Source organism: Sciurus carolinensis, chromosome 5 (assembly GCF_902686445.1).
Source record: "Sciurus carolinensis chromosome 5, mSciCar1.2, whole genome shotgun sequence".
NCBI lineage: Eukaryota > Metazoa > Chordata > Mammalia > Rodentia > Sciuridae > Sciurus > Sciurus carolinensis.
Window position 1 is genome coordinate 53,751,972 of NC_062217.1, and position 10,097 is coordinate 53,762,068.

Consider the following 10,097-nt stretch of genomic DNA (forward strand, 5'->3'; position numbering starts at 1 on the left):
CTGAGCTTCACCTACTTGTCTAGCTGCTTTTGCATTGGGAGTAGGATACAGAGATGCCACACACGCAGAACAGAGCTCAATTTTTTTGTGGGTACACGTACTCCCAGAGCATGACTCACGTGCGTGGGATGTGAAGCCTCCTACAGATCAGCATGGATTCACAGGCAGCAGCTGCCACTCTTCTCTGCAGTTATGTTCCCTGAGAAGGGAGGGGTGCAGTGTTCCCATCATCTTAATAGCCTGGAATCACTTAAGCCCCTTCTTCCTGTGTTGTGATCACATGGTAACTCATCGTGCTTCTTGTTCTCATCTCTTCATTGCTTTCCTGCTGGCACCAACAAATCTACCTCCTCACTTGGACAATTCAAGGTTCCCTACCTGGTATCTTCCATCGGGCCATCAAGCCTCTCTTTTTCTGCCAGTCCATCTTCCAGACTAACTTGGCATAGAAAAATAGTTACTTCTATACTATTATACTCATTCGAAATTCATCAGTAGCTCCTTCATGCCAATATCAGTGATTCTCAAAGTTCATATGCATGAGAATCACATCTGATATTTGTTTGAAATGCAGATTCCTGGATGCTGCTTCCCATTCTGATTCACCGACGGGAAGATCCTGAGATCTTTACTTTTTTAACAAAAATTTAGAATTAATTTTATTACTAGACTTTTTGATGGCAGTCCCTGTAACAGATATCAACTCTTCTCAAGATCTAGACCTAAGCTTTAAATACTACCACCAGGTATCTTATAATATCACATAATCATTTCATTAGGCATGATTGTCAAAACTAGCAATATAATATATACTTCATGGTACACATAATGTACATCTATCAGTTCATCTATTCTTCTAAACAGTGAGTACTTAGTAAATAAAGTACCAGGATGAGATGACTTTCTGGTCCCCAAGGGCTTACTAACTAATGCAGGGATAGCTGTTGAAATGGTTCACAGTAAAAAAAAATGCTGATTTCTGTACAGTCCTGTTTGAAGGAAGCTTGATTCATGGTCCTTGAGTTTCACAGTTTAAATAAGTCTCCAAAAAAGTAAATTTTCCTGCCAGGAAGGGAGGGCTGCCTTCCTGAGAAGATTTAAGCCATGAGATAATAACTATGTCTTTCCCTTTTCCTCCATGAGGTGAGGTTGGTAGATGTAGAACATTTATTTCTTCCATTATGGTACCCAACTCATCACCATTCAAACTGGATACTGCTACCTGTCTTCTGAGGGTGATGAAATGATTGAGCAGCAAATATACCTAATGTGACCAGAAAATGGTCAGGAAAAGACAGTAAAACTGAGAGACTTGCTGCATTGGAAGAGTTTACATTCCCTGAACTTAGCACACAAGAGCTCATGAATTTGAGATGACTCATAAGGAGATTGTATTAGGTAATTGGGACACAAGCCAAAACTCCAGTCACCAGCTGGAGTTAGAGAAGCCTGGAAACAAGAGGTTGTAGGATATATAGTGCTAAAGCAAAACAAGCAAGAGGTTGTAGGACATATAATGGTAAAACAAAATAAAAAGGAGGCTGATTATTTCTGTACCCAAAACCCTTTCTTAAGCAAGCCCAAGCTTACCAGGATCATTCCTTATAACTAATTTTTCAAATTGATAAATAAAAATGGTATATATTTATCATGTACAACATGTTGTTTTAAAATAGGCATATATTATAAAGTGGTTCAATTGAGCTAATTAACATATACATTATGTCCCATATTTATTTCTTTATGAAAACACTTGAGATCTACTTAAACTTATTTCTACTATCCAACTGGTATTTTATATTCTTGGAACAAAGTTTCTCCACTCTCTCTCTTCCACCTGCCCCATTCAGCCTTTGGTGACCACCATTAGAACCTCAACTACCAGATTAACATTTTTACATTCCAAATATAAGTGAAATCATGCAATATTTGTCTTTCTGCAACTGGCTTATTTATAAATTATGAGTTATTATTAAAATCTTCCATAGTCAGGCATGTTGTTCCAAATGTCATAATTTCCTTTTTCTTAAGACTGAAGAGTATTACATTGTATGTGTGTGTATGTGTGTGTTGTCACATTTTATTTATTCATTCAACCATTGATGGATACTTAATTTTATGCCATATCTTAGCTATTCTGAATAATGCTACAATGGACATAGGAGTCTCTTCTAAATACTGATTTCATGTTCTTTGGATATATAACCAGGAGTCATATAGTAATTCTATTTAAATTCATTGAGAAATCTCAGTACTGTTTTCTACAATGACTGCACCAATTTACTTTTCTACCAACAATATACAGGTGTTCCCTTTTCTCCACATCCTCACCAACACTCATTCTCTTTCATATTTATCGAAAATACTTTAAATGTTTGAGGTGATATTTGATTGTGGTTTAATTTGTATTTCTCTGATGATTCATGATCTTGTACACTTTTTCAAAGACCTGAAAGCTATTTTTACATCTTCTTTTGAGAACTTTCCAGTCAGGTCTTTTTGCCCAATTTGAACCACATTATTTGTTTTCTTGACATTGATAACTCAAATTTGAGTTCCTAAGTATTTTGGATAGGAAGCCCTTATCAGATACATGGTTTACAAGTATTTTCTCCCATTCCTTAGGTTGTCTCTATTCTGTTGATTGTTCCTTTTGCTATGCAAACATGGATGAACTTTGACTGGAGCCGCAACCAATCACAGACAGCTGACCAGCCCATTGGTTATAGAACTTGGGATCTCCCATCAGGCAATAACAAAGTAAGACCAAGGCCCACCAGCTGCCAGTCAAGGAGACTCTTTACTTTGCTTCTGCGTTCAGCCCATAGAAGCCCATTGCTCACACTGCTGGAATGAAGGTGTCTGAATCATTTTCAGTTTTGAGTTCTGCCCATTTAATCACTTTGCTCAAATAAATTCTATTTATTGTGTAGTTTTCTTTTAACAATACGATCTATGGACACAATGGAGGAATGAATGGACACAATGGACACATTTCACCAGGGTTACCAGATCTGAGAACTGAACAGTGAAAGTCACCTAAGAACCAGATAAACCCCATGAAAGATCTAGCATATGGAATGCTGCAGCCCAGAGTCACCCGAAGAACCACTGTACAATAATCACAAGAATGGACTGTTTCCTCTTACAGCTCCCAACAGCACAAGGAACTAAGAGAGGACTGATGTTTTCCCAGGCCAGTGGTTTTTGAAATTTTAAGATCAGTTTGTCTATGGCTTTGTAGAACCCCTGCTCTATAGTCCTGGGAAAAGGTATTATAGAGTATATAATAATAACTAAAATAAATATATCCAAACTGTCCTAAAGAGTTATGGTGCATAATAAATATTTATTTGTAAATATAAATGTATTATTTAAATATTTGTAATATTTAAATATTTGTTTGAAGATGCTGAAATATAGTCAATTGGCAATTCTAAGTCTATACATGAGTGTCTGTTTATGATTGTTTACCTTTTTTTGAAAAGTATAAACATAAGATAAAATTAAATCAAATACAATTCCAAAGTACATGTTAATAATCTTATTATCATAAGTTAAATGTAATGTAAAGAAAAAAATTTGGATTAGAATCACAAAACCTGAATTCTAGCACCCACCAAAACATTTAAAAACTAAACCAATGGTATAACTATTATGAATAGTAGTTCTATGTGAATTAAGAGTAATAATGACTCTTAAAATGAGAATTATAAGACTTTCCAAATTCACTATTCAACACTCAATTTTTGTTAGAGATATTGTAAATGAAAATTCCATGCTACAAAACTCCATATGACATCAAATATTATTTTAATCAATGCTCATTAAATGTTTGCCAAGTTGATCTCTTTCATGGTATTTTATATTTATTCAACACCTAAATCTAAAATTTCATATATAAATGAGGGAACTAAATTGTATGTTTTCTAAATTTTCCTTCAGTTCTAAGATTATTTCCTCATTCTTAGCACATTTTAATTAGAACCGTTAATGTGTATGAGTATTATCTAACTTTAGTTTTCTACCACAGTCAATGAACTTAGTAATAATCAAACTGGAGCAAAAATATAGAGAGGGGAGAAATAAGAAGAAATAATTAGTACACAACCAACTAAAAAGTCAGCTAAAGAAGTAATTGTGTTAATTTTTTATTCATCTCATTTAAGTATTTTGTTACATATATTTCACATTCTGATTAGATTGCCAAAAACAGACAAAACCTTTGAAAATGATTACATGGAAGTGAAAATGTTCACGACTCATGAAATAGGAGATGGTTACTTCCTGGTTTAGATATGTGAAAAAGTCAACAATCTGAGATCAGACAGTTGAACTTTATGTCACCTGCCATGGATTTGACCTGTCTTGAAATTGCTCCTGGGAGTCACTTTCTTGGCAACTTGGTACAGTGGGAAAGGCATGCTCTACTTTTTATTTTTTAAAGTAGGCCTGGCTAAAGCATTGCTGGAACAAATCATAACAGCAGCCTTATGCTACATTTGTGATATTCTGCTTTTGAAGACTAGGTATTGGGTTCCACAAACCTGATATTGCAAGGGATTTGATTTTTTTTCTGCAAACGCAAGATCACCTATGTATGCAACCCAAATATTATTGTTAAACAACTTGTAGTGGAAACATAATAATGTAGGGATTGCTAAAATAATCAGGCAGGAAGTAAAGGAAACCAAAGAGAGAAAGAATTTCACATAAAAAACTTTTTCACTTCTCCCACTGAGGCCAAAGTAACTACGAATCATTTTAATTAATCTGCCATAAAATGTCACAGTCTAAATGAATTCAAAGGATTTTAATTCAATCCGTACTGCATCACAAATACCACCATGAACTAGAGCCAATCCTGCAGCTTTAAATCTTAAGACATGCAGATAAGAAGATAGGTGTATGCACAAAAGAATAAAGTATAGTAGAAACCAATTACAGAAAAGTCATTTTTCTTCTGTAAGAAAGAATTTATTATAAAAAGAAAAATTACCACAATAAAAAGGGTTGTGATTTTTCTAATGATTGAAGTATCTATATACTTTCTCAATCAAATAAATTTCATTCAAGATAAATCACAGATAAATTGTCCAGCTTGACACAAATGCAATAGTTCTACAAAGAATCAGACCACCTGCACCAAAAGATATATTCGCCATCTCACATCCTAAACAATCAGCTATAATTAATGGCACAGTTATAATTAATATGATGTTTTCATATCTAAGATTAAAGATGCAGATGGTGATAAAAGTTCTAGGGTACATCTGGTTCCAAATAAGAGGCTGACAAAGGCTCTCTTGCTTGATTTGTTACTTAAATATTTGACAGAGTACAGAGATCTAATATGTAATTTTGCAGGTGAACATCACCACCCAGCTAATCCTACTGTGGATATCTTTATATTTCAGATCCATCGTCCTCTTTCTACCTCATCAGACTGCTGTTGGTGGCAACTGAACACAGCAAAGATATATTATTAGCAAAAATCTGGCTTATTATTTAATTATCAATGGCTGGTTGAACTCTGAAAGTAGAATAAGTAAGGTTTTGATAATCATGCAGAAGTTCTCAAAGTATTCAAAACTAGTAATATTACAAAATGAAGCTTTTCTGCATGCTTTTTAGTGTGTTGTTAAGATGTATGTCTTTTTCTCATTCAAACTAAGTTATGTTGTGCAGAAACGGACTTTAGACTGTATTCCAGTACTATCATATTATGTTTTAAAAAAGAGAAATATGAAGGAGAAAACCTGTTTTTGTTTCCTTTTAACAAAATGTTTAGGTAATACATTTGTAGCTTGTCTTTGACTCAGTGAAATAGTTTATCATCACTACTCAAACTCAACACTATGTGGATGACATTGGGAAAGTTCATTAACTTCTCTAGCTTTCAGTTGCAGTGACAATCACAATATTGCCCAAATAGTTTGTAATGATTAAATATTTCAGAGAACCAAGTACATAAAATGACATATTCATTATGTTAGGGTCTTTCTGCTTTGATAAACATTTTTCTTCCTTCTTTATTTTCTTTATCTGCCACTCCTATTTTCTGTTCTTTTTCCTGAAAATAAGTTTATAATCTTTCAGAAGACAAAAAAAATTAACAAAAATGTAGTCCCATTCATTTCTCCCACCCACAGTTACCCATCCCTCTCTCATGAGTGTTGTATCTGTCTTTTTCTTACCTGTCTTTCCACTTGACTATAAAGTCTGAAACACTAAGACCATAAATTTTTATTGTTATATCCTCAGATACTGGTACCTATACAGCACATAATAATTTTAAAGTAAGTATGTGTTGAACAAAGCAATACTAAGAATGTAAAACATGGTCCCAGATGCTGAGATAAAGAACATACAAAATATAAATTTAAAACTTTAGTGGCCTAATTTTGTGCAAATTATAAAATGTTTTCAGGTGCATACATCAGTAGTTTAATCTGTGCACCAGACCTGAGGTATATAGTAGCAGCTTGGCAAAGGGTATCAAAAGACCTATGCTCAAGATCTGTCATTACTGGTCATAGGACCTGAAGCTGTTTTGTGAACTCTTTGAGTCCTGATCTCTCTGAACCTCTCTATTTTCATTTTCAACCACAATTAATATCTGTCTTGCCTCCCTTGGCAGGGTTGTTGTGAGGATCAAATGAGAGCGCATTTGTCAGATTGCATTACAAGATGTAAAAATATACATGTAGGAAGTGTCTCTAAATCCTTCTCAAAGAACAAGTAGGTTATAAATAATTAGTTGCTAGACATCATCTTCACTTAATGAAAAATCTGATGACTAAGAGGCTCAATTTTTTACAGCAACTGGGAGTAATTAAAGAAGAGCACCCTTAAGAAATCAGAGCCCATCTGAGATTTGAAGTCAACTAGAACCTAAATGAGCAATGAGGAAGGAAGGATGGGGCAGGCAGAAACATACTGGACAAAGAAGTCAAACACCAGCAAATTACTTAAGTTGAGAGTAACTAAATCATCCTTGCTGGAACGGATGGTTGGTGTTTTAGAATATCAGCTTGAAGAGCTAAATGTATCAGAATATGGAGGACTTTGAATGTCAGGTTTTAGTCCTTTTCATGTAGAGAATACATTTCATGGAGGAAAAAAAAGATATTCCATGCAACCAATAATTTATTGTGAGGCAAATAGAATTTTAAGAAAATAAACCAAGTCATATCTATTGGATTGGAGATTAACAGTTATAGCACAGTAATTGGTAAAATGCCTACTGTTAGATAGAAGTAATGCAAGGAGGGAAAGAAGGAAGACAAGCTATTGTGATCTATTCAGAAAGAGTAAAAGAAAAAAAAGAAAGCTTAAGGAGTGAGGAGCGAGTGGAAGGTGGAAGGAGTAGTGATGAATTCAACACTACATGTAAAGAGTTCGGTGTTAGTTCAGATACATAGTAAGAGCTAAGACTATGGAACTAGAACACAAAGATAAGATGTATTTCAGCTATACGCCATGGTGAGTCTGTGAATAGAGGGTGAATAACTCCCAGGAGGAGACCACAATACTAAGTCTTTGCTATATGAGAAAGAAAATCCAGGTATAGAATTATAGAAGAGTAACACAGTCATGGAGGATACATCTTCTAAAATCAAATAACTATTTAAAAGTTTTGAACATAATAATTCTTGATATGAAACTGAAATACATAAGTGTTATCCATATAGATTAATATACAATGAAAAAGTGAAGGAATCCAGGTAAGGGTAAGTACAAAGAGTAGGATATTAAAATTTTACTCCATCAACTCTAGAAACATTACTGAAGAATAGTTAGATCTTTAATTCAAGGAGAAAAATAGGAGGTCAAAGAAATCACCCCAGAAACTTTTGGAGGAAGCTGATTGATGGACCTATGCAACTTCTATGAAATCTAATACCCAAACTAGAAATACACACACACATGTACATGCACACACACAAACAGTATGATTTTATATATTGACCTGGCTGGATCACCATGCCTAGATCAGATTGACATTCCATTCCATCAGAGACTTAGAGCAAAACAGTTTGCTCTCCACAGTATGATCCTCATCTGATCAGTGGAAAGCCTGAACAGAACAAGAGACTGGCCACCTCAAACAAGAGGGACTTTGAAGATAGACAGCAGGGCTTTCAGACAAACAGTATCAACTCTTCCTTGAGTTCTCCACCATGGTAGCCCAACCTGAACATTTTGTATTTGCCAGTCTCCATAATTGCATGAGCCATAAAATAAATCTCTGTATGTATGTGCATGTTGGTGGATTTGTTTCTCTGGAGAACCCTAACACAGAGAGCAAAATAGATGTAAGAGCAGCACAGAACCAATACAGAGTATGCACAGACAAGACGTGAAAATTCAGCAAAGTGCATATTATGCAAATATTCAATAATTTCATCTGTCAACAAAATTGAATATTTCTGGATTGATAATTGATTCTAAGGTTTGAAATACAGTAACTTATATGAATAGCATTAATTTGACAGAAAGTCAAGAATTCTCACATTTTTGTAGATTGTAATCAGTCATGGAGGAGTATCCTAGAAGAGAATCATTCAATTATTGGAGCAAATGAAGGTAGTTTTAAATATTTAGTAACTGTGCTTTCAAAACAAGGTTATACATGGGAACAAATACTTGAAAATATAATTTTTAGAACACTTTATTTTCCCAGAACTACAGTTTACAAAACATTTAATGCTATGTACTTTTATTCGCAAATATACACTAACACGTTGAAATTTTTTCCATAAACTGTAAACACAGATGCAAATGTATAGTGTTTATAGCTATTTGTAGACATTTTATTGAATAATTTCAACTTAGGCACTTGAAAGTTTTATTTTTCTCCATTCCCTGTCACAGTTTTTCTGTTCATTAAGGATATTACAGGCAGATCCCATAGAACCGTAGTCACTGTCAGCCATAAAACTCCAGGGTAGTTTAAAACTCCACTCTCAAATTTTACTTTTGCTCTACAACCAACCTGGGGCTTGGAGTTGGGAGTGAAAATGATCCAATCTTTATGTCCTTGATCATGTTTTCTGGCTTCTTCTGTTGGAGACACAGAAAAAACGATGTGAAGGGGCTAAAGTCTCTTCCCTTGGCTATGTCCTGTGTTGGCTCTCACTATTCTCCAGCTAACACTGACTGGTCCCTGCTGCCCTCCATGTGAACTACAGACTGTGTTCTTCCCACAGCATGGAGTTTTCCAAACTACTCAATTTCTACCAGTGGTTCACATCATAAGCCGTTCCAGAAAGAACAGAAGTGACAGCACTCTTCAGTAGGTTAAAGATGTAGCATTCAACAACTCTCTGACTCCCTCCCATTTCCTTCCTTAATCCTCTGATTTCATGATGTGTGAGAAGGGCAAGAGACTGGGAATATATGAGGCATTATGTTGGCAGTGATTGGAAACAGCAGTATAGATTCAAAGCTTGCAGAAAGTGGCTCCAATTTTGTTGTTCTGTTTTAAACAATATACTTTATATTAGTATTTCTTAGACTCCATGGGATATAGTTGCTAATTCTGGGACAAAAGAAATATTCTCACTCTCATCTTTATATTATTTAGTATCATTTTGTCATTCAATCTGGGTAGATAGAGCTGTAATACTCATCAGATAGACCTTTGAAAGGGTTAAGGTCAAGGACTCAAGGGAACAGGTAAGTGGTGGAATTCACAACTAACTCAAGTTATCTCAAGTCAGTGGCTCCATAAATTCCACACTCCCAGGGGTCTGGGATTGACAGGCTGGTTGGGAAGATAATCTAGACAGCTTTTCAGAAGGCTGCATTTACATAGCATTTTACAAGAGATTTAAAGAAGCCTCAATTGTCCACCTAAAAACAATGGGCAGAGGAGCTGAAGGAAATGAAGAGAACTAACCACTATCCTCTCCCACCAAATCAGTACCTGGTAGTACCTTTGTTCCAAGTCTAGTGCTTTTCCCACTATGCCTTGACCCTTGAAGTGGGTAGTATTGGCTGACGCAAAAGATATCGTTCAAGTCCTAACCTACAATACCTGAGAATATGACCTTATTGGAAAAAGGGTCTTTATTGGTATGATCAAGTGAAGA